Source organism: Taeniopygia guttata, chromosome 4 (genome assembly GCF_048771995.1).
Source record: "Taeniopygia guttata chromosome 4, bTaeGut7.mat, whole genome shotgun sequence".
Classification (NCBI taxonomy): domain Eukaryota; kingdom Metazoa; phylum Chordata; class Aves; order Passeriformes; family Estrildidae; genus Taeniopygia; species Taeniopygia guttata.
The window spans coordinates 37,027,095-37,051,808 of NC_133028.1; the positions used below are offsets into that span (position 1 = coordinate 37,027,095).

The 24,714-nt window shown below is 38.3% G+C and overlaps 1 protein-coding gene across 1 annotated transcript in view; it reads right to left on the bottom strand.

The window, feature by feature from the left end:
- Positions 1–24,714, bottom strand: part of LOC121469887 (uncharacterized) — a 292,449-nt gene that overhangs the window by 262,788 nt on the left and 4,947 nt on the right. The gene's annotated exons all lie outside the window — the stretch shown is intronic.

The following is a 24,714-nucleotide window of genomic DNA, read 5'->3' on the forward strand; positions in this document are numbered from 1 at the left end:
TTTGGGTTTCCCTTCTCATTTCATCTATCCACCAGCAAATAACCCCTCTCATTCATAGCTGGGTTCAAGCCATCTGATGCAAGTGACAAAATCTGCCAGTGGGGAAGAGAGGAGACAGAGGAAGGGCAGGGCTCGATGCGGGGAGCGCAGCCCCTGGTGCTGCCCTGGTGGGGGCAGTTGAGGAGGAGGAGGGTGCTGCAGTGCTGGAGAGAGCTGCCTGCCACGGGCAGCCCCCCACAGCCTGTCTCTCATTCTGAGTGAGCATTTAGCTGCCCCCTCTCTTGTACCTGCACTCTGGTTCCACTGCATTTTCACACTTTTGGCAGATGAAAATCACCTAGAAATTCTGGGCAAACTCTGGACGCTTACAAATTCTATTTGCATTTTTTAAAATCTTGTATTTCAATTCTATTTGTATTTTAAAATCTTGACCTGCAGATCTGCAGTTCTTTTGGTCCTGCCTTTGCAGTCTGGACTGTGACCCACTGAGGCAAATATGTAAAGGAACTCCATTGAGCTGTGTTGTGCATGTCCTAATCTGTCTTGTTTTCTTTATTGTCCAATAACAGGTTTTGAGCAACCCACTCTAGATATATGGGAATAGAACAGTTGCAGTGTTTGAACTGTAATTATTCTGAATAAAAATTAAAAGAAACATGCATTTTCATTCTTCTAATACTGCTCCCAGGAATACCATGCTGTACCTCATTTTTCTCCTAATGATTATGGAAACTGTTGTGCAATCCTGCAAAGCACAGAAGTCACAAGGAGAGAAGAATAAGGGTCTTGCTGATTCTTTTCAAGAATTAATATCCCAGAAACATGTTAGTAAATCTGACTACAGCTAGAAGATTCCCTATAGATGTATAAAATGTGGAGAATGCCTTCAGAATTATATTTTCTTTTCATTTTCAAATTATATCACATCTTTATTAACATAACAAGTGGATATCTGTAATGTGGTCTAGGAAAAATTAACATGGAAGTGTTTCTGTTCCTTGATGTACACAGAACTTTGACCTTTTTCTACATTTGGCTAATAATAAACTTAAGATACACTCTTGCAGTTTAATCTAATAAATCAAGCATTAACAGAGGTAGATGAAGTTCTTCTGACAATATCAAATTATTTTATTGCCTTATATGGAATGTATAATTTAATGAACTCTGAGTGTCTACCTCTCCACAAAAACTACTAATAAAGTGGAGGAATGGAAAGACCACTTCAGTTTTCTTGGTGGATTATATGAAATATTATTTTCAACACAGTTCCAAGAACTTGGAAGATGTTACTTAATAAGAAAATAAGCTAATTTCTGCATCTGTAAGGAAGACTGGAAAGAGTTACTGTCTTAGTACACGCCTAACCAAGTAAATTGTAAATATTTTAGGCAACCCACTAACATGAAAGCAAACAGCTAAAAGCTTTTTAGTAATGACTAAGAAAAAAGATATTTTAGCACCCAAACAAATAGAAAACAGTCTTGATTTTTACAATATTAACCAGCACTTTTGCATCTCTGCTTTTTTTTTTCTTCCCTGGATTTCTTTGTTCAGCTCTTTTTAAGGGTGTTTCTAAGCCACAGGGGTCCCAGGTAACAATTTTTCAGTAATTAAAGCCAATTATTTTTTTACCATTGCCACCATATCTTTTTTTTATCCTTACAGATATGCTATTACCTTATTCTCTGCATTTGTTGTAAGTCACATGATACATAATCCTATCAATAACTAATCCCTGGCTGGTGGCAAGTCTGACCCTAAGACTTTTTCATTTAAAGAAGCCAGCATCACTTTAGGAGACCAGCACTAATTTTAGGGAGATGTAACTCAGAAGGATAACTATCTGGAATGTAATATTGCCTATATCTTCAAGTAACAGCAGTTATGCCAAATGAATAAATGTGTTATTTCTTTCTGTCTCCTAACTGGCATAATGTTTCCCATTTGTATCTTTTTATTTCTTTTTATTTATCTTTTCTTGCTGATTACCCTGGCAAGTCTGTGATAAGCCATAGTTGTTTGATTAGTTCCCACATAATAGCTGTGAAGAGAGGGCTTTTAGAAAGCAACATGCACAGATGGCTCAAAATCTGTGGATATCAGTCACAATTTTAAGTGCTGTTTCCTGTGAACAAGAATCCCAGGGACTCATGAGTTTCAAAGCCAAAGGATATCATCATCAGCTTTATAAGAAAGGCCATGCATTTTCATTTCTTCTAAGAAGGATATGCTATCTTTTTATCCTATCTTGGTTTTAAGACTTGAAATAGTGGAAGACACACCAGCATAATCTGTTGGATTAAAGAGCTCTTCATTTACATGGCATTCTCTCTGGTCATGTCACTCATATTAATTCAGTTATTTCCTAAAGCCAAAAGTAAGAGATAAAAAGGATATATTTCAAAAGTCTGGAGCTTCACTCCTAATTAATGAGTTTTCGAAAGATTTTCCATAAATCTCCTCAAAATCTACCCTAATCAGGATAAAGATATTTCCCTTTAAGACAGGAAGGTTTTGTAAAGTGGATAAAACAGTGGATAGGAAAGACACCAGTGGAAATAGTTTATGTATTGGCAAATGACTCTTTGCTCTTCGGTGTCAAAAATAAGGAAATCAAATTTTAGTCACAAATTTTAGCCATCATATTATCATAAACAACATAGACATCTGATGTCAGGAGCTTTTTATTTTAAAAGACCATTGGATCTGCCTTACTTTGAATCCTGGCAATTCAGGTCTTGGGCTTCTTTGAAAAAGTGGCATTCGGGAAACTAATTTGGAGTTCCTTATCTGTAGTACCAAAGCCATGAAGGTGGGTTGGGGTAAAAAATTCATACAATCCCCTCACTGTTTCTAAAAGTAAAACAGGTTTTCAGAATGGGTAAAGTACTTAGGGAGGGGAAGTCCTACTGATTTTTTTTTTTTATTATACTCTTGAATGACAAAGTTATTTTCTAAAACAAAACTAAAATTTCTAAGACCATTACATTGTTTTGATAAATCCCATATAAAAAGTTCCATGATTCCAAACTGCAAAAGCAAGAGGAAATCTTTGCCACATTCTTGAAAGTTTCCTGAATGAAATGTTGCAATTCTGTGACTACACATACACCCACACATTGCATCTGATGTCTAATAAGAGTGGAAAATATATTTACGAATTGATTAATAGTGTGCACTGACCTTTCTTTCACTGTTTAAAATAAAATATCGGTGATGCTCAGGACAACTGAAGACAGAAGGATAACACTGGAGCTAAGTTCAATAGCAGAGGAGGAAAGGAGAGTAGGACAAAGCATGTAAAAAAAAGTCTAGTGACAAAAGATAAGCAGAAATCTTCCCCAGAGCCAGACACAAATTGTTGAGACTTGCTCTGCTAGACATGGTTCTAACCACATTTTCTGATTATGAAATGGCCTTCTTTGTCAAGGGACAAAACTATTTTACTTCTCTAAAATTTGTATCAATTTGTATAGTAAGGATGATAAACACCAGGCTAAAACAACTATATATCACTATGTAACTTCTGGCACTTTGAAGAATCTCATAGAAAATTTGGCTTACTCTGTTCCCCAGGCTGTAACAGAATTCTTCTAATAGCTTTGCTAACATCTTTGCCTCCAAACTAGGCATTCAATAGCTGTCACAGCTTGCTTCCAGTAGCGGCTTCACAGACCACAGGAAATACAATATGCTGTGATAAATGAGCTACACAAATGTTTTGCCCCTGCCAAAAATTGAAACTCACAACAAAGCCTTGCTCTTGCACTTTAACATTACATAGGATTTAATGCAGGCCAAATATATAAATGGATCTGAAAAAGGGATTAAACACAATGATTTGGAACGGGACCATAAAAGACTTTTGAGCACAATGATCTGTGTGGTCCATTACAGGATTTCCTAATCCAATGATTGCCTGAATGAGAAAGGATATCAAGGAATCAATTAGTTCCCCATTTTTATGCTCTTGCTTTGGACATTGACAAAAACATTACAGTGGACAAAAGAAAATTGGTCTTAACTAACACGACAATACAGAGGTTTAAGTTAGTCTCTGATTTAGCAAGGACTGCTTAGCTAAGACATATTATTGTGTAGGAAGTGAGTGACAGTGAGAATTAAAGTCTAGGGCCAAGCTATAGAGCAATCCGCAATTCATACACGGGCACTGAGTGAGTTTGCTGCTAAGTTCAAGCTTTTCTTAAGGTCACACCTTTTTTCCAGTCTTGTGCTCAGCCCAATGCAGTGGCTACATTATCATGCAGAGTCTATATACAATATCTCATTTTCCCATTGTAACTGCACTTGAATAGAGATGTACTCCTCAGCTGCATTGGAACAACATTTTGATTATGTACCAAAGAGAAAAAAATCCTGATGGTGTCACCACTTGGGCAGAGGATTGTAAAAGGGTTTTGCTTGAATTTCCTACTCCTTTCTGAGTAACTCCAAATGAGTCCCTTTAGTCTCTGTATCCCCATGGTGATAATGATAGTTAACATCTTTTGTAAAGGACTTTGATATACAATGATGCTATTGACATTTCCAGGTACTTACATCATCAAATTACATAGCGGAATGTGACAAAGAATGCAAATTCATGTACCATTATCTTTTTCACGGCTGCAGAGGCATATTATCCATTTCATCTTTTGTGATTCAAAGAGGTAAAAATTCTTTTCTGAATGTCCTAGTATTTGGGGGAAGGGGAGCAGGCAGAGAAGATAAGAGTATACAGCCCATCTTTAAGAATCTAAACTAGTAGCCTTGGTATCACTTCCATGCTAGGAGAGTTATCTCTCCAGTCCCTCTGAGGGCAGTGGAGAAAGAGAGGTGCATCTGGACCAGGAGGCTTCCTTGCTCTGGGTCACTCTAGCTGCACTCAAGGCCCCATCTCTCCGCAGCAAGGAGACAGAGGCCTGGGAGGAAAACCTGCTGACCCAGACTGCCATACTGCCCCAGCCTCCTGTGCTGCACAGGTCTGAGCACAGAAACTGTGGCATGCATTTAGGTGACCTTGTGCTAAATAAGGCAGCTGCATACTACATGGCATAGTGGTTCTCACATGCTTAAGCAGACCGACTTTGAAGTGGCATTTGCCTTAAAAGTCTTATTATGGCAGAGCATCAGAGTTGTCACTAAATTACAGAGCCTGTTATTTGTACATCCCTTCATAAGTGCTTCCTAAAAACATCTCCCACACTGGAACTACTGCAAGAACTGGTTCTGTGCTTTCATTTCAATTCTATTTGAAGCATAGGGCAGGAAATGGGGGAAACCCATCAATCTAGTACCCCTCATAACAGTAATTATGAGGTGTTATTAATATTTATAAAGCTTTTTAAACTGGCTTATTTACTAGATATGGCTCTGGGAACTCATCTACAAAAAATGTCAATTTATGAAGGCCACAATGTACATATCTTCATCTGAATTATTCACATTGGTTGATACAATTAATCTTTTCTCTAGCTGAGGTTTAAAATTGGGTCAGATTAATTCTATTACTAAGGTTCCTTTTTCCTTCTGTTGCCAGTGACTCGCTTCAGTACAGAGGACTTCATTTTAGTTATCAAAAGCTCTGTGAGCAGAAGCACATCTTTTAAAGTCCTTTTCATGACCTTACATTCTTCTTGTTTCATGTCATTCTGGATCTTCTGCTAGAGATGTGTGTTAGTGGCAATCTAGTGGAAGTTTTTAGAAATTCATGCAAAATTTTTTTCTTCATTAATGACAGCAGATAATAGTAGGTTTGGTGTTAATACAACTCACTCATTTATAACTTTATTTTTCCCTTCATGCCTTAAGCACCAATATTTCTGTAAGGAAGCTGAGGGCCTGATATATCTGCTATTTTTTTCTCCTGGATAAGCACTACTCCAGAATAATGATGAGGAAATAACTCCACAGTGTGCAGATGGCTGTGGTTCCCAGAACTCTGTAATATCCTTCTCCTGGTACAACTGTATTCTAGTCACACTGTTAAGCTCATACACTCAACCCATTATCTTTGCTACTAAGGGTACGTTTTTACTGCAAACTAAAGAGTTCACTTTTCTACTTAGCTGAGATTTATTAAAAATAAAATTGGGCCTTTTAGCTTATCCCAGCATTCTGATTATCAGCACAGTTCTGTGAATGCAGATCTCAGAGAATATCTTGGCCCTTTCACATAAATGAGTACCAGTGTGCCCTTCCTTTCCACATATTCCAGCTTCACTTTCTTGCTTGAGATTAAACAGCAGCAGGGTTACAGTGTGTGGAAACAACATTTTGCTAACAAAGGAAAATTTTAAAGGAGAAAAGCTTTTTTATGTTAAGTATTATCAACATTAAAAATATGGTCCACATGGCTGTGTTAGAAGAGCATGAATAAGTAGAATATGTAGCCTTGGTGTGCTCATGAAAGCAATGAGTGGTCTCAAACTAGAGTGTCATTCACCACTCCATTGAAGAAGTGGAAAGATGAAATATTTTAGCAAGTCTCCAAGTGAAAATATTTAGGCAGAGCTTATCCTGTAGAAGTGCTGGTCTGCCTCTCAAACTGTAGACAAGATCACTAACTGAGAAAGCAGCATTCCAATTATTTGGCAGTTATAATGATGTTTCCTGCTTGGGTACCATTATACCAACCTTTGCATACATGAAAAGAGTCTTCCTGAAGTAGGTGATGGGTTTGTATAACTACAAAACATTTTAATTTTCCATTGCCAAAACATAGGTACATAAAAGTCAAAGCAAAAGTAAACATGGCATAGTGCTGCTGAATATGAACTGCCCTGGGTGAACAGATGCATCTGATAATGTTTTTCAGGAGAAGGTATTTGGATTTATATTGTGTTCTAGGGCCCTAGTTCTCCACTCAGTCTTATCACCAAAGTAAGATTTTATTTTCTGCAACAGATAGTATCAAACCAAGTCTGGATTGCTTTGGTTTGAGGTGGTACTAAGTCAATTGCTGAAACAGCTATGACTTCAGGAAGGTTTTACACACGTGTATTTATTGCCTTTATTATTTACTGAAGTTATGCACTGACATACTTGAAGGACCACCTTATCCCAGGGGCTTTTCAAGTGAAGTTACAAGCAGCTGCCAACTTTTTATTCTTTTCATTGTCTGATTTTTTTATGCTAAGCTCTGGTAAGTATCATCTGTTAATATCTAACAGTATGGGTTTTTAACCAGCATGCATTTCAGGACCCAGGTTCAATAGTTACAAAATCAGTGGTGCTTTATCAGCACATATCTCTGTTTCCAGCCCAAGGATTACGCCACTTTGCTATCTAGTTTAGACAGACAGGTGCAGAGCCAGGAAAAATGATCAAGATAAGAGTGAAGGTAATCATGGAAAGAGAAAACATAATTAAATGCTTTATGGGAAAGGTTCCAAAACATGGAGCAGGACACTAACATCCACTGCAGTGTTTCTACAGCAGAAACAGATAGGATGCTTTTTTGCCAATTGATTTGCAAGTGATGTATCAGGTTTGTTGAGACAAAGGAGCAGTCGTACTGTTAACAAGAGAGGAATTATCCTATTGAGAAAGAAAAAGAGCAAAACAGTGAGAGCACAGAGCATCCAAGCAATGGGAAGCTTTAGAAACCCCATCAGTAAGACATAGCTAATGTAATGAAGCCTGAAGTAAGGCTATATGGGGTCTATTTCATTAGACTGTTGAAGTGAAAAAATATGCACTCTCTGGACTGTGAAACCAATTAATACAAATTTAAGTTCCAGTTTTAATTCTCCAGAATATTTTCAGAAAATTTAGCAAATGCCTTCATGAACTTAAGGACTGGGTTCATCATAATATAATGAAACTTATTCCAGCTAGAAAGAAACACAAAGGATGTATAGGAAAAAAAAGCCAGATTTCTGCACCCTGTAAGTGTTGCAGAAATGAAAATTATCCTTTTTTTGAAGTTCTTATGGAGAGCTTTTGCCTTGCACTTCTTGATAAATGCAAATGGAGAGACCAGTTCAGCACTTGGTGGGACTATAAGGCATAATCTAGTTCAAATTGTACCACATCATGAGACTAGAATTTAAAATGTCTTCCTGTAGAAAACTCTAGACACAAACCACAGTGAAGACAACCTCTGAACACTGAGAGACAGTAGCTGACACTGCTGAATGCAGAACTTTCTCCGGCAAGGTCATGGACACGCTGGAAAATTTTGCTTCTATAAATTTTATTGACTTTCAGTTTCTGATAACACTAAGTAAAAGCACACTGAACTCTGGCATTGTGCCACAAGAGACTATTTAATTCTGACAGCCAAACCCCACAGTTTGCTGAGTCACAGAAAATTCACAGTAGTAAGTAAATGAAAGGCACCTTTTGTCAAAGACAACTTCGTAATGTAACTTTGACTAGACTTCAATTTATTTTCTGTCCCTCCTTCAGGGGAATATAATCAGAATATAACTTTGAGAGAAAAATGCAGGTTCTGCTTGTGAAATTGTTTGAAAACCCTCCAGCTCACCTGGCTCATAACCATTCCTTAGTTTCCCTAGTGTCTGTATGGTGAAAGGAATAAAACAGCTCCAGGAGTAATACAATTTAATTCCACTTGTTCTTGTTCCATGGTCACAGGTCACACACTGTCCCTCAGTACACTCTGGTGGAATGAAGAAAATGTAGAATATAGCAACTTTATAAATACACTTTCCTTTTTGCTTGCACAACTTTGATTTCCTTATGACAGAGGGTGACCCAAATTGTATTCCTCGGTAGGAATAGGTAAGTACTTGCTTCTGGTTTTTAATATTCCTGTCCCATGCAATTTTTCTATCAAAATGAGTGATGTATTTTCATCTGCCCCAGTTAAAACATGCAAATAGTAAAACATGTCAAAAGAATCCTTTGCTTTAAATATATTTTTGTAGTTAGAGGTGAATGACCCAGGCTGTCATTCACCACTGGTCAAATCTGAGCTTACAAAACCTACTTACACTAAATCAAGAATGAACTGTATTCAATTATATATATCATAGAACCATTGCATGCTTTGGGTTGGATGGGACCTTCAAAATCATCTAGTTCCAACCCTCCTGCCTTGGCAGGGACACCTTCCACTAGACCAAATTGTTCATAGCCCCACCCAACCTGGCTTTGAACACTTCCAGGGATGGGGGAGCTTCACTGGGCAACCTGTCCCCAGTGCCCCACCATCCTCACAGTAAAGATTTATTTCCTAATTTTTTTTCTAAATCTACTCTCAGTTTGAAGCATTTCTCCTATGTCCTGTCACTCCATATCCTTGTAAAATGTCCCTCTCCAGCTCTCTTGCAGGCCCCCTTCAGGTACTGGAAGGCTGCTTAAAGGTGTCCCTGGAATCTTCTCTTCTCCAGGCTGAACAACATCAACACTCTGAGCATTTCTTCATAGGAGAGGTGCTCTGACCATCTCCTCACCTTAAAACTCAGTTTCTCTGGAGCTCTGTTCCCACAAAAATTAGCTCAGCATAATGGAGTTCTTCAATGCTTCAACTGACCATCCACAAAGACACAAAGTCAAACATGCTGTCTCTTAACACTATCCCAGAAAAGCTATCCAGGCTATTTTTGTGCCATCTGGGCAATTTTTAAAAGAATATTAAAAGCCTAAGATGCTCTCTTTTCATGAACATTAATGGTAAAGAAGGGTAAAGAAGTTGAACGTTAAGGGTAAAGAAGTTGTGTTTTTTTCTAAAATCATCTCTGCTGGACAAGCCCAACTTGAAAATATTTTCTCATACTATCAACTCCCAGAATATGCTCAAAATTTCTGTACTATTCAAATGAACAAAAAGCCTCAAGTCTTCAACAGTCTTGTTGAAAAATGATATAAAAGCTGGAATCACATGTGCTGTATAAAGCAAGCCTCTCATTACACAGCTGAGATCAGTGGAGAAGCAGTACTTCATTACACAGGTCTGAGAACATCTGCCTTCTCTCCCTGACACAGTGCTCCTGAGCAGTGGGGCTCCTGCTTTGTGGGGCTTCAAAGTACGGTGGCTGATTTCAATAGTGCTTCTCCTTTACAAGTCCTTGGGGAACCAAGCACTGTTCTTCCTCAATTCACCTATGAGTGACCACAGAATGGCCTCTTACTGATTGTACTCTAAAAAAACAAATCTTAGATTTGTGATTTCTTTGGAGTTTGTCCTTGCCAAGATGGCTTTATATTATTTAGCAAAGGCAAACATTAAACCGACATCCCCTCTCAGTCTTACACTCCATGTGCATGAAAACTCCTTCTTAACTCTTCCTTAATTTTTACTTGTAATGATTAATGATAAAGCAAATTAAAGCAGAGCTTCTTCACATTATGTGCAAAGTGCACATGAGGAATAAGAGACAATAATTTAACCCAAAAAGACCCACTCATCACAAGTGCAGTGACTTATCAACTTCCCAAAACCATGATGAAATCTAGCTAACAGATTCTAACAAAGTGAATTCACAGCCTAATATAAACTGCTGCAGATTATACATATTGGTTTTGATGTTTTTTCTTTATGCCTAAGCATACCATCAGAACAAGAGTAGGAGAAAGTATCTGTTTTCAGGTAAGAAAGTGAACAATCCCACACCACAGCCCACAGCTCCAGATGGATGCAACATGTTAGGAACCCAGAAAAAACATTTTATTCTAAGATCTTCTTTTAAAATATATATATTTATGTCAAAGCATAAGTATTTTTATTCTGTAGTTTGGAACATTGAGACACAAACATAATGAGTTGTCCAAAGTTCCTGAGGAAGCCTTCAAAAAAGATGAAAACCTAGACCTTCTGACTTCCCATTCACTGATTCAGCCATGAGACTTTCCTTTGCCATGTAATAAAAGTGGTGCTTTACAAACCCAAGTCTACCATGACTTACACTTATAGCACACATGTAATGTACAACATAATTTTACATTTTCCTTTATTTTACTTATTTTATTTAGGTAACACTGTGAGAAACAGCTATTGCCCAGAGGTGTGCAGCTCCATCACCCATGCAAGCAGGCTGGACAGTTTCTCCAGTGACCAGGTAATAGTTGGCTACACTCTTTTTACTTACCCTCAAAGCCAAGCATTCAATTAACTCATCAGCTACCACTGGTCAGCCACCAACTTTGTTCTTTTTTTAAAGCTTTCATGAAAATAAATCAAAGGAATTGTGAAAAACGTAGTCAGAAGAAGCCCCATCTAGGATAGAACTTAAAATTGATTTCCAATGAAATCATGGCTGGCATGACAAGGAGGGTAGTAAGGGATTACGTCTCTGTGACTGACTCATGTGTTTTGCTGTTCTTTGAAATCAAGAGCATTGATTTTTTTATAATTTTACTTGGGTTTTCTTCCAGCATCCTGCGATTCCCCAGGGCTCAGAAAGATACAATGCTTGACACACAGGGAAATTGCTGAAAGGTCAGTGTGCTCAGTACACATTGACAGCATCTGTGCTGCTGCTATATTTGTGAAGATCCAAGCAAATTCAAGGAAGAAAATGATATTTGAAGACCATTTTACCTTAAGTTTTTCAGCCTCCTGAAAAATAGCTCTCATTTCTAACCTTTATTTATATATTTGTGCACCGATAGTCCACACAAGTTAAAACAGGCTGGCATCTACGTTTTTACACAGTTAGTGTAGCAAACTCACTCTCAAGTACAAGCCCAGCTTTTCCCTCTAAATTAGTGAGACCGTCCAGATCCACATGTACAAACATCACAAGAACACAGACTGGCACTGACACCCAGCAGAGTCTGGCCAGCTCTGTGTCACCAGCTGGTCAGCAGCATTTACTGGCACTGGCCATGGCAAATCCTAGCTTGTATCCCAACACTGACTGATCTTTTCTTGATCTTTTCCCCAGCCTTGCAGTTAAGCCCCAGAGCAAAAGGTGGCTCAGAAACCAAATGTGGAATAATTTCTAAAGTCAATCTGAAACAAGTCATGGCCTTAGCATTGACTGAACATATATCCCAATCTAACCTCTGCCCTTTCACAGTGAGATATCCTTGTCTGCCACTGACCTGACAGAAGAACATCTTTGTCTTCCTTGCAGACACCATACTTTGCCCTGGAACTCTGTGAATTCAAGCCCCAGTTTGAGCTCAAGCCTTTTCACCCCACTTCTTTTCCCCAGAGAGGGTTTTGCCCCATTTTTCTTCCAGGCCAGCTAGAAATTAGAATGTGGTAGAGTTTGGATTACTTTGTAGGTTTGCATAAATCATAGTTTTACTCATTGTAGCTTCTCACCTTCACCCCAGCCAAAGCTGTTCATAACCTAAAAACTGCTTTAGGATAAACTTTCTGCCTGAATTCTGAAAAGCTTCCCCCATAACCTGCAATGAACTCAAGCTTTGCCTTTTTTTCTTTTATGCCTAGAGGTCAAATCCTACTTTATTCACATGTTACCCAGTGATCCAACCTCCTATTTCAGAGCTTATTTCCCAATAACACTGGTTCACATCAACTCTCAGCTCAGTTTAACAGGCCCTGTTAATTGTTATATGATTTTATAAATTTACACAAAAAACCTCCAGTTCCATGCATAACTATTTACATCCAGAAGGCTACATAGCCTTAATTTGGAAACAAATATACAGCCATGAGCACCAGCCTTTCATATCTGTCTACCTTGCTAAAACCTGAGTCTTTTATTAAGGTGGCGGTGCCAAGATAACTTTGTTAAGATGCTCAGAACCTGACAAGAATCAGATATTTTATTGGAATTTCAATGAAAATTACCTTATTTTTCCTGTAGTAGGGATACAGTGATGTTTTAGACATGACACAATGTCTGCTATGCACATGTACTGTCTCATATTACTCTGGATGCCACGTTTCCACTTACATTATAGCCTCAGAAGACATTATTGACTAACTTAAGAGTAATGATTGGAGCGGTTTTGTGTGGCAAGACTATTACAATCTGATGACAAATTGACCTATTTTGTTTTATTTTATTCCTACATCTAAGTAGACTAAATTATATCAAAGAGTAATTGGTAATAGCTGAAAATGTAATCTGTTAGCTGCAGCAGTGAGACACATAATCAAACAAGGAAAGAGGTGAGGCAGCCTCTGCCTATCTTTGGAAATGTGAATTTGCATATGACACTTAGACACCCGTGGAGCCAAACAGAAAAGGTTTAAATTAGCATGATCATCTCTGGATTTCAACTTATAGGTCACACTCGCAGTAACACCTCACCAGGCTACCAGAAATCAGCCTGTTAGAGAAGCCCTTCTTTACCTGGAGCACAAGGTCACTCCAGAAGAACAGAAGGACACTACAGAAGGACTACACACAGATGAACTTCAGGACAATTTTCACACCTTTCTGAACATGACAGTTAGGGAGAATTCAGCTGGGAGCCTATCCTGAAAGGGATACCCTGCCATGCATCTTCAGTAAACTCCTCACAGGAAAAGGTGGGCTGGTCAGAGGCAAAGAGCAGAGAGCCTCAGTCACACAAGTGGTCACAGATTGTAAGTGATACCTGCAGTTTTATCAGAAGCTCTCAGAGAAGTCTGCAGGCAGGAGCCAGGCATGTAAACACAGGCGTGCAAAATCAGTCTGCAGTGCTCACAAGGCTGGCGACTCATCTGCAGCAGGAACGTCACGGGGATCTGAAGGCAAATCACCCTCGGCTCTGCCAAGGTTTGTCCTGCTGTCTCTTAGCTTAGTGAGGAAGTAAAACACTGCAAACAGCAGGAGCCTCACTGAAGGGATCAAACTTCGGGGTCACTCAGGTAATGGGAAGTGACTGTGCTCTGCTACATTCACCTCTCTGTAGGTAAGTCATGGCTTTCAGATAAAGCACAAAACATGAGCTAATTAGACCTTTATTTTCTTTTCAAATCCAGACTATGGCTTTTGGCAGAGAAAATCATCAGTAACTCAGCACCCTAGCAGCTCATGCAGTGAAGAAGTGTTGTGCCTGTCCTGCTGCCTCCAAGCCAACAGCTGCTTCACTCAGAGTTGTTCTGTGTGATAAGCAGTATCTCAAGTGCACAGCTAAGGCAATAGGCTGCTGGTTTGCAGACTGTGGGCTTGCATATAAGTAGTAAAGACTAAACTGGCTTTATTTCCTTTAAGGAAATATTTTTTCACCTGATAAATGTAGAGGTGGTCACTAATTGTGGAGTAAAAAACTTCTGCAAGGTATTTGTTCCTAAAAATGCTGTACTTTCCTTTTTAAGAACTGCAATAAATATTAAAGTAATTTAGAAAGATTTCTAACTGCATCAAACAACTCTGCAGTTCAGATTTATGTTCATAGCATAATTTTATTCAGAGGCAATTATACAAGACATGTATGTTCCCAGGAAGTTTTTCTGCGATGCTGTCTGTTTTATTTAAACAATAATTTCCATGCAAAATTGACTTGGGAAGCTGGGCTTTCCACTAAACACTTTAGCTTATTTGACAATAAGCAGAAAATGGACAAGAATGAGGGCACAGTAAGTATTCAAACAGCTGCATATGCTGATAATGAAAAAATTGATCTGTCAATGAGCCTACAGTCCATCACTTCCATAAAAGCAGACAATAGCAAATTAAGTTAGCAGGCCCCCGCTGAAAAGTGCCAGCTGCAAATAGGCTGTCTGGCTGCCTGGATGGATGGGGGATTCAAGAGGGTTAGAGCTTTCACAGTGAAATACAAGGCAAAGCAGTACCACAATTTGCTGCAAATATAATGACTTAGCAGTAGGCACAGATCATGTCATGCAATGATGGAAAGAGCCAATACACCAAGCTGCTGGACTCTCAGTATATGTCCAGAGGGTCTACACACACTCCCTTGCATACACATATGCACATGCTGTGGAGAAAAGGCTCCAATTAGCATGACTAATACCAGTTCAAATGAGGACAGCACTGCTGCATTTCTCTGCATTTTCTGCCAGTATACATCTGGTAGTAATAGAGGATAAATATGCTTTTCCAATTATTTTTAAACATTTACTTTAAAACAAATATTGATTAAGTTATGCTGAACTGTGTACATCACTGATTTGTAATATCATGGACTGACAAAAGGAAACCTAGCCCAGAGTTCAGAAAAAGAGAATTGCTTGGTCATCTCATAAAACATTAGGGTAAAAAAATTGTGTAGTAATATACCCATGGTATTTCAGATGAGATCTTGTCCATCTTGAAACTGCTTTCAGTATGACAATGTTGGAGACCTGCAGGATCAATAAACTATTGTGTTTATATATTTTCTTTTACCAGACTTGGCAGAGAAAAACTGCTCTTCCATTGGAATGGTTTCAGGGATTACAGTTAAGGAAATATTCAAAACACCCCAGCTGATCATGAAAGAAGCCACAGAGATAGGGGTGAGTAAAAACTGTCCACTCAGGGGAAAAAAACTATTCTTCAAGCAGTTTTACCTATATTGTGAATTTCTGATGTTCTGAATATGCCATGAGTCAAGTGACGTTTTCTTTCAGAAGACAATAAAATTTCAAGGACTCTGAAGGGGAAATCACATGGTTACTATAATGGTTTGGAACCATCATCTGATCCATTATTTGCATGTAATTTCCCTTGGGAATGTAATATAATAAAATTCCATTAAATGTGATGGGCATGGAAAATGTCCACAAAGAGAAATGCTTGTCTCCCCAGAATGTATAAAACACCAGGATGGGTGAATCTCTGTATCAATCTCTTTCACCTTCAAGATTAGCAAGACTAGGGTGTGAACTTTTAGCAGTTTTACAGCTTCTACATTAAAATATGTGAAACTCAAGAAGAAGCATGAATATATTAACAGGACACCATGAACCATGAACTAGTAAAATCTGAGTAACCACACCCTTATATTCAAAAATGCTGTCTCCAACACAGTATTTCCACCAGTTTCTTTCAGCCCCAGTGAAACCTGGCTGTACCTAAGTATGAGAAATGTATTTACCCAAACCATAGAGAATTTTAAGTGGTGTAATCTTGTTGGTTTCTGTTATCCCCAAAAGTGATTTACTTATTACCTTTTCTTTATGAATAAATGTGCATATTATGCAATTAACAACCATTATGGCAAAAAAAAAAAAAAAAAAAAAAACAAAAAAACAAAAAAAAAACACCAAAGGAAACTAAGAAAATCCCTTTAAAGTGGAGGAAAAGTGCAGATGTTCTAAAGGCTAGGAAGTATTCTGATGATAGTTTTTTTTTTCCATCTTTAATTTTTGTTCTAACAGCAATTATACAACTTACTTATCTTTCCAGAAAAAAAACACATTTCCAGTCCTACAGTCACTGTGGACCACTTTTCAATTAACAGAAAGGACTTTAGAAGAGTATTCTAGGTCTACAGTACATTCATCCTCTTTCACTAGAGTATTGGCAAGAGACATCCATGCAATATCCAAAGCTACACCTAACTTTTTTTCCATTACTGACCAGGAATAATTTTCAAGACTGTTCAGGCAGATGTTACAGAACACATGAGCACATAGCCTCATTTCCAGTGTCAAAGAAATACTCTGAAAATACTTACCAGTCTTCTGCCTGTTGTCGGAAAGTTTATGGAATGTTAGGATGTGAGAAGCAAAGTGGTCAGTAGTAGCCAAGTCAAGGCACTGGAGATCTCAGCAGTTCCAGCTGTGGTAGCAAATGGACCATGGATATTCCCACAGTCAGCTCAGGCAGACATGGGATTTGTCTACACTGACCAACACCACGGACCAGCTTGAGTATCAAAAAGCAAGATAACAGCTCATGGTTATATTTCTGTCCACTTAAGGGGACCATACAAAAAGACACACATCTTTAAATCCTGACTAACCCTATACACATTATAATTACAAAGTTCTCTGAGCTGTTTTGGTGCAAAACATACAGTGCAGGCAAGAAGAGTGGAACAGAATGAGCACTGGGTGTCAGAAGTGCCAAGTGCCTTTGCACAGAACATGCAGAGCAAAATCCTGCATCTGCCCAAAAGAAGGGAGCAAATGCAACATGACTAATCAGTGCAGTTTTCCTGATATACTTTAGCATTTCCATATGCTTTTCTCTAGAGCTGAACAATCTATCTCTCACTCATACATGTGTATCTCACCAGACAGTGTTGCTGTTTTTCCTGATTATAGATGTGGGAGACTGTGTCAGGCAATGAGAAGAGCTGTCCATTTCTCCCCCATTCCCATTTGGTTCATTTCAGAGCAGTTATTTCTGACACTGGGAAGTTGCTGCATTAAAGTAATAATTCTGAAGCTTAAGACATCAGTCTACGCGCCATCCTAAACCAGTGAGTCAAGTCAATTGTGACTTGAGAGAATGAAGGCTCAAAGTCAAGTGGAATAGTGTGGAGGGGAGCAAGATGGAATGTTTGCCTGGGGCTTTTAAAATGTATAAATGACTCTACTGCGTGAAGTTCCTTACCAGCACAGTATTCCAGCTTGATATTAGTGGTCATGTGTTAGTTGCTGGTATTTGGATTAAGTTAACTCCAGCTTCTCTTTTAGGACACTTATTTTAAATGTTTTTTTTTTTTTTTTTCCTGTATTTTCAACAGCAGGATTTTAGGATACTATGAGAAACTGTGGGAGACATTGTATGAAGTGATCAAAACAAAATTCTCTTGCAAACTGGCATTTTTTGAAACCTGCATTTATTGATGCATGGAAATTATGTGTCTGATTTTACTCTGGCACCAAAAAAAGTACCTATCTTATTTTCAGTAACTATCAAGAATTGCACAATAACTTAATAATAATACTTTGCACAGTACACGCAGACAACAGAATATCCAGCAAAGATCTCCTGAAAGTATCCCTGTAACCTGTCATGAATATACAAACCACTCTGTTGGAGGTGCCTAAGCTGTATCTCAGAGCAAAGACTTTAAGCAATTCGGGCAATTCGGTGAGGGATACATCATACCCTCCTGAGAACCCATGAGTTGAGAGCATCCAGCCCCTTGGACATGTAACTTAAGACTATTATTGGCTCCTTGTATGACCAAAGTGCACAACGATTTTTCCCCCTTTTTAGTAAGTTTGTTTATGCTCATCAACAAAAGGCCCAGGAAGATACATTGGCTGCTCAGCAGTGTCACTTCCTTGTCAGCCATACGGTTTGTCACACCAAAGAACATGGCTGCATAAACCAAATGGCTTAATATCGTTATATATAACTATGAGATCCTGAAATTTTGAGAGTAGATTCAAAATTATGAATTCTATATTCTCCATGTAAAATCTGAAAGCAGCCTGAAGTGATCCAGCAGCACCTCTACATAACTCCAACAGGACCTAAGCAAGTCTGATGCATTAGCCTTACATTCCATAAAGAATTGTTGTCAAAGTTAAATCTCTTTCACAGCACAGAAGGTGCTTCAAAAGAAAATGTAGTTTTGAAAATTTCTTCATAAACTATTTACAAATCAAACAAATAATAGGAAACTCATTCAGATAAACTGAGTTTGCTTTATGAGAATGAACAGCATTTGATGATAACCATTTCATTTTTATATTTTAAAAGTCTCAGTGGACTTTAAAATCAATAGATTTTTTACAGCTAATTCATTTTCCACCAATTTATATTTTCCAAATAAAATAAGAACACTGTTGATTTCTAATACATCTTCATCTCCTCTATTTTTTTAATAATAGACAGTCTATCATATAATTATCTCACTTTTTATTTTTAAATACTGTTCTGTTTTATAAGCCATGCTGTACACATGTTAAGTTACTCTATAGACTATGATATTTTACAGCAGTTTCATAAATTCGCCTTCTAAAGTGATTAAGCTATTCTCTGGACTCCAGAAATAAACTCCTCAAACAAAATGATGTATTTTTCATCAGACGATAAACACCCACAGTGGAAGCACTTTATTTCTCCAGAGCTGCAAATATTTTGAACAACTACTTGTCATCAGTACAAGAACTATATATATATCATGCAAAGAAAAAACAATTACCCACATATCAAATGCAGTGAAGAGAAAGCCACGTGCCCCTGTTGCTGTTTCAATTATCTTGAATTACCTATGTCCTTGAAATGCACAGTTACATCTCCCACCAAATACCTGATGTGGATATCTTGAATATATTTGCCTGACTGGACCTGTGAGGTAGCTGGGCATGCCCCACATCAGCTGGGTTTACCTAAGATGACTCCTGGCTTCTAAGTGCACAAGGAATGGGGGAAAGAGCATCTCAGGGTGAACTTCCCCTGCCATGGCATTTGTTCCCTCCAAGGTGTCTCTCTAGTAAGCAAGAGCTGACACCATCCCCCTGTTCAGAGCGGAGGGACCATTCATTGCTACTCAGTACAAGTGCTACTCAGTGCATTGCTACTCAGTACAAGTGCTAAAGGTGATGGGTATTTGGAACCAATGAAAGTAAAAGGCAGAATAAAATTCTACTGAACATATAAGACACACCAAATACACCCTGTTTGTTCTGCCAGCTGGAGTTACTGTGGTCACCCTTTCCTGACCATGCTCAATGTATTCACAGCAGCCATTCCCACTTTGGAGCAGGAAGGGTTACTGGTGGAAGGCTGGGCAGACTGTTACTCTGCTTTGTTCTTCCTGCTCTTCAAAAATGTTTAGTAAGTCTGCCTATACTGAAAAGTCCATAGACAGCTTTCTGTAAACAAGAATAATACTATTTAATCTGCAAAAATTAATATTTTGGCAGTCTATGAATCTTAGAATTTCTCGCAACTTTATTTATTCTAGTAGATGATACCATTTTCTCCGTTCTAGGCAATATATCTGTTAAGATTTCTCCTGGAGTGTCTCATTAATGTAGGCTTGGGAACAATTAAATAAGGCAGTAAAATCAACCTGTGTTATAGACAAAAGGGAAGTTTTATAATGCATAAATATCTGAGTCCCGTGAAAGGGAAGGAGCAGTTTTAATGAGCTCTTAAAACCTACCAGAAGAAAAAATGAGGTATGTATGTGAGAAAATAATGCATTCTGAATAGAGTAGACAGGAGCTGCTCCTTCAGGATATGAAATGCAGGGTAGGTGGAAGAGACTTAGGAATGCCTATTACTGCCACATACTCTCTGATAATGTGACAGGAGAAGCTAAACCAGAATATTTTTGGTTCCATTTAGGATTCAGTCATGACTGAACTCGTCCTTCTTTTGTTCAAGAAACACAACAGTTTAATATGCAGAGATATATTGTAGCTGGAGGAGAAAAATAACCCAACCCACACCATTTAGTTAACTGTGAGAGAGACATGGTGTTCAGAGGAGGGTAGAGCAACATCACAGTAACTTGTCTCACTCCATCCCACCCATCTCCTAGTCTAAGGACAAGCAGTTCTAGTTCAGTGCCAGAGCAGAAAATTAGAACTTATTTCATTGGCAGTTGCCCAAAATATCCTTCTTTCTTGTCTTCTGGTCATGAACAGCTCAAGCATTTCCTGTGTCCTCTCCCTCTAAAACTATCCCCGTTTATGCCTAGTGCAAAGATTCTTCTGCTAAGACCAGAGTCTGACTCCACAAGTCCCATGTGTGGTGCAGTACCTCCTGCAGGTCATCCCATTTCAGTCTAGGTAAGTCATATCCTGTATCTGGGGCTCCAAAACCTTGCCATCTATTATAGTATAGGAGACAATCCTCCATAAATTTAAATAACCTAAAATGGTTTTGAGCTTAAATGCAAGTATTACACATAATCACAGTAAGCCTATGAATGTGCCAAATCTCCCCCCTTCTAATTTATGATATAGTGGGAATAAATTATTTTTTCAACAAGGTAAAACTGAAATATTATTAACACCCAGACAATGTGCTGTTACCAATTACTTTTTTTCTCTTGATATCTGGAAGTAATATGAAACCTATTCAAGGTCTTTCTGTGAGTAGGTGAGCTGTAAAATGACGATTTTAACGGAGAGTAGATAACAATTTTGGTCTTTTCTCCTGTCAAAGAGAAAGTTACATAATTTCCTCCATAATAGAAAGGTCTTCTACCAAGGAATATAATTTCTTTTGAAAACTAGTACATGGAGGAAAGAAAACATTAATGAGATTTTGATTGCATCTCTGCTATTGTGTGATAATCTTTAAAATTACTCACCTGTTTTATCTTGCTTTTTAATCTATTCTTAAAATGAAGACTGAATCAGATACTTAATATACCTCCTTTGCAAAGCTGTTTCCACTGAAAAGTCATTCTGGAGAAATTTCTGCTTGCTAAGGGGGAGTCGTCACAGTTGCTACAGTAGCTGTCAATAGGCACAGCTGCATCACCAGCACACCTAACCCAGCTCCTTCTGCAGGGAGCCACATCCACTGACAAAACCCCAGACACCTGTGTCCTGCTCAGCACAACTGAAGTTGCTGTTGGATTTATTTGCTGGGACTGAACATGTGTAACATGTGTTATGCAGCACATATGGCTGTATCTGAGATGGTGAAGCTGTCTGTACTGTGTTCAGGAGTACAGACCCCTGTATGGACAGCTTTGGCTGTGAATGAATGCACAGCAGTTTGCTAAACAGGGACATAGCTTCCAGTCCTTGCAAACCAATGCAAGATGACTTATTGAATTCCTTCAACTCTTTTACAAAGCAAATTTTGCTTTACTGTTTTGCATTGCGTTTTCTTTCCCTGTCTTTCAGAGCAGTTAATGTCTTGTTGAACAACTAAAGAAAAACTCATCCACAAAGAGGGTATAGGAAGAGTATAGGAAAAAATGGTAGAGAAAGAGCATGACATGGGGTGATAATTAGACATTGTTAGAGATATCAGCTCTGATGCTTTTGAGGCAAGAGGCTCCAAGAACCACAGTGTATGTCTGACTATATTACATTAACTTCTTTGCATCTCTCAGCTACACAAATGCACAAGGCAAGAAAAACAGTAGTTCTGCAAACCAAGAAGAGCCTTTCTCTTCTACTAAACCCAGTATTTCCAGATGCCAGCAGTCTACCAGAAACTTACAGAGAAGAAGATAAAATAGGACCAAGTAGCTTCAGAGCCTATTCCACAGCATAACCTGCAAGCAGATTGGCAACACTGACATATGCATATATCCTCTAGCACAGCTGGTCTACTGCACTTGGTCTCTCCAGATGCTTGCTTCTTTCATCCCTCCAGATAAAAATCTGGTGATCTTGAGAGTACAGCTGCCTGTTCAACTAGAAATCAGACTCACACAGACGAAATCTCTGAGCCATCAAAGAAGCTGTGCACCCCGATTGCCGACTCCCAAGCTTTCTGATCATGCAGAGAACCATGAGGCCAGGGGATTACCCAGCCAACTTCCCTAGTCCTGGGACACCACCCAAAAAGTACTAGGAGGAGAGGAGGAGAGATCTAATAACTTTTGATGGCAAAAATGTTGACTATCTGAGAGTGAAAAGCATTTGTTTATTACATATTTGATCCCTTTCCATGTAAATCCATGCATTTCAAGTGCATATTTCCACTGAACAACAGGGAATCAGCTTGTGTGTTTCAGAGTAGAGATGGCCTTTTTCTGTACGTAAAATTTGTAGACATAACTACCCCAATTTTAACGACAAAAAACATTACTAAATACTGTCCAGTAGATGGCAGGGTTACGTTGTGACAATGTTGAAAGTCTAAAGCTGAAAGTGCTTCTGGATAAATGCTCAAGTACTGTTAAGTAAATTTAACTAGCAGAATGATCCAGTATCTGAAAAGATATACATATACAATGGATTAACTGACAGAATGTAGATGCTGGAAATGTAGAAGTTATATTTTAAGGCAGTGAAGGCTTAAAGCTCAACATAGTATTAAAAATTAACTTGGTCAAAAATTGGTTTCATTGAGATAACTGCTTATACCACAGGACTGACATGACATAAACCACAGTATTTAAAGTGAGAATCCCCTGAAGTTACCAGCCATAGAATAAAGTCAGGAGAAAAGCAAAAGGTCCTTGAAAATACTACTGAAAATGATCAGCAAAAGTGGTTTCCAGGACCAAAACCAATTCAGCTGGACAGTGTAGTGTTTGCCTTTTCTCAGGGACTGTGCAAAAATGAGCACCCCATTGAGGGAATTCAGTACTGCTTTTTTCAATTTGAGAAATCACGACCACAGCAGGGTAGAGAACAGCTTCACAGGTTGGGACTCCCCTCAGAAACAGACAGGAGAAAAAGCCTCATGCACCCTGAGCATCTCAGAAATGTTTTTTTACTTGTCAGGAACTAAAAAACACAGCCCGGGATGACTGGCTGCAAATATATGAGGTTCCAGTTTCTTAAAACTACAGTTATCTGAATCTACTTTTCCAGCCAGGGCTGGAAGATGTGCTCCAGTGAATTTCAAGCACAATTACTCTAGTGAATGATTTCCCTTGTAAGTGTCCCAAGGTTGTATGGTTTTATCCTCCTCAAAGGACAGATGATTTACATGAGGTCACTCTGCTTCTGTCAACACTGGTCTGAGAACATTTGTGGGCAACTGCTAATGTCAAACCTCTGTACACTGCAGACAAAATAAAATGGCTGCAGTGAAAAAAATACCACCCTACTTTTTATGTTTTCTTTGGCAAAAAATATTCAGATATCAGACACCAAATACTTTTATTTCTCATTTGGTATATGCCAGTTTTGACTTAATTTCACTATTCTATTATGGAATTATGAAATTAGTTGAAATACTCTATTCATAAAAATAAGTTAATTTTGTGAATATCTAATACAAAAATGGAGGGGCTGATGACACATGGTTTCTGAAAGTAAAAAGGCTCAGCCTGGCACACCATCTCTCTCCTCTGTCAGGATATAGTCTGCATTTATTGCACTAGTGCCTCTGTGCTACTCAACTGCAGACCATGCTGAAAGGCAGAATTCCCATTCCTAATGATACACACTATCTTCAAATACACATTTGCTATTATTTCCTGTAATAATATACTCAACTTTCTCTGGTAAGAGAATGAACATAGCTACATCACTGAAAACAGCTTTGAGTTTTGCTTTTATTTTTTATTTTTATTTTATTTTATAAAGTCTTTTTTTTCCCCAGATATTAATGCCTGATTATATTATATTCTTTAAAAGTTTCATCTTATAGCCACGTTATTGATGATTCACACCTATTGATTCATATTGTTTTTGAAAGCATTTGCTTCATAAGAAATACAAACAAAAAAGAAATAAAAGCAGTATTGACCGATGCTCTAAAATCCTATTGTATTTTTGCAGTTGGATAAAACACACAGAGGTTGTCACCTTCCTGAAACTCTGACTCTGGTGAGAGTGTAACATAAATGGTAATATTAGCATAATCATCTTGATCTTTCCCCCCAAGAATAACATAACTCTAACTGTTCCAAGATCACATGTCCTTTCTCCCCCTTTCAGCCTCATGAATAATTTGGCTCATCTTTCTCACTGACATAAACCTAGAATCTTGCTGAAGGTCATGCAACATGCCCAGTATCTTTTCATTCACTCACAATTCAGCCCTGTACTCTGCCTTGTATTATTGTAGACTCATGGCATGCAGTTGTAGATTGTTTTCATGGTGGTGTAATGCCTGATAGTCAGTTCACGCAGTGAATGGTAAACACTGATGTTTCAAAAGCTAATTAGTGGTGAATATTTTTTTATTGCCCTATCTCTGTTTATTCAGCTGGAAAGCCATGAGCTAGGCGAGGTCAGCAAAGGCGATTAGAGAAATTATCTTTGTTTCATACAACACAAAGTTGAATTAAATAAGATTATTTGGTAAGAAAAGAAAAGAATTAAAGAGTCTG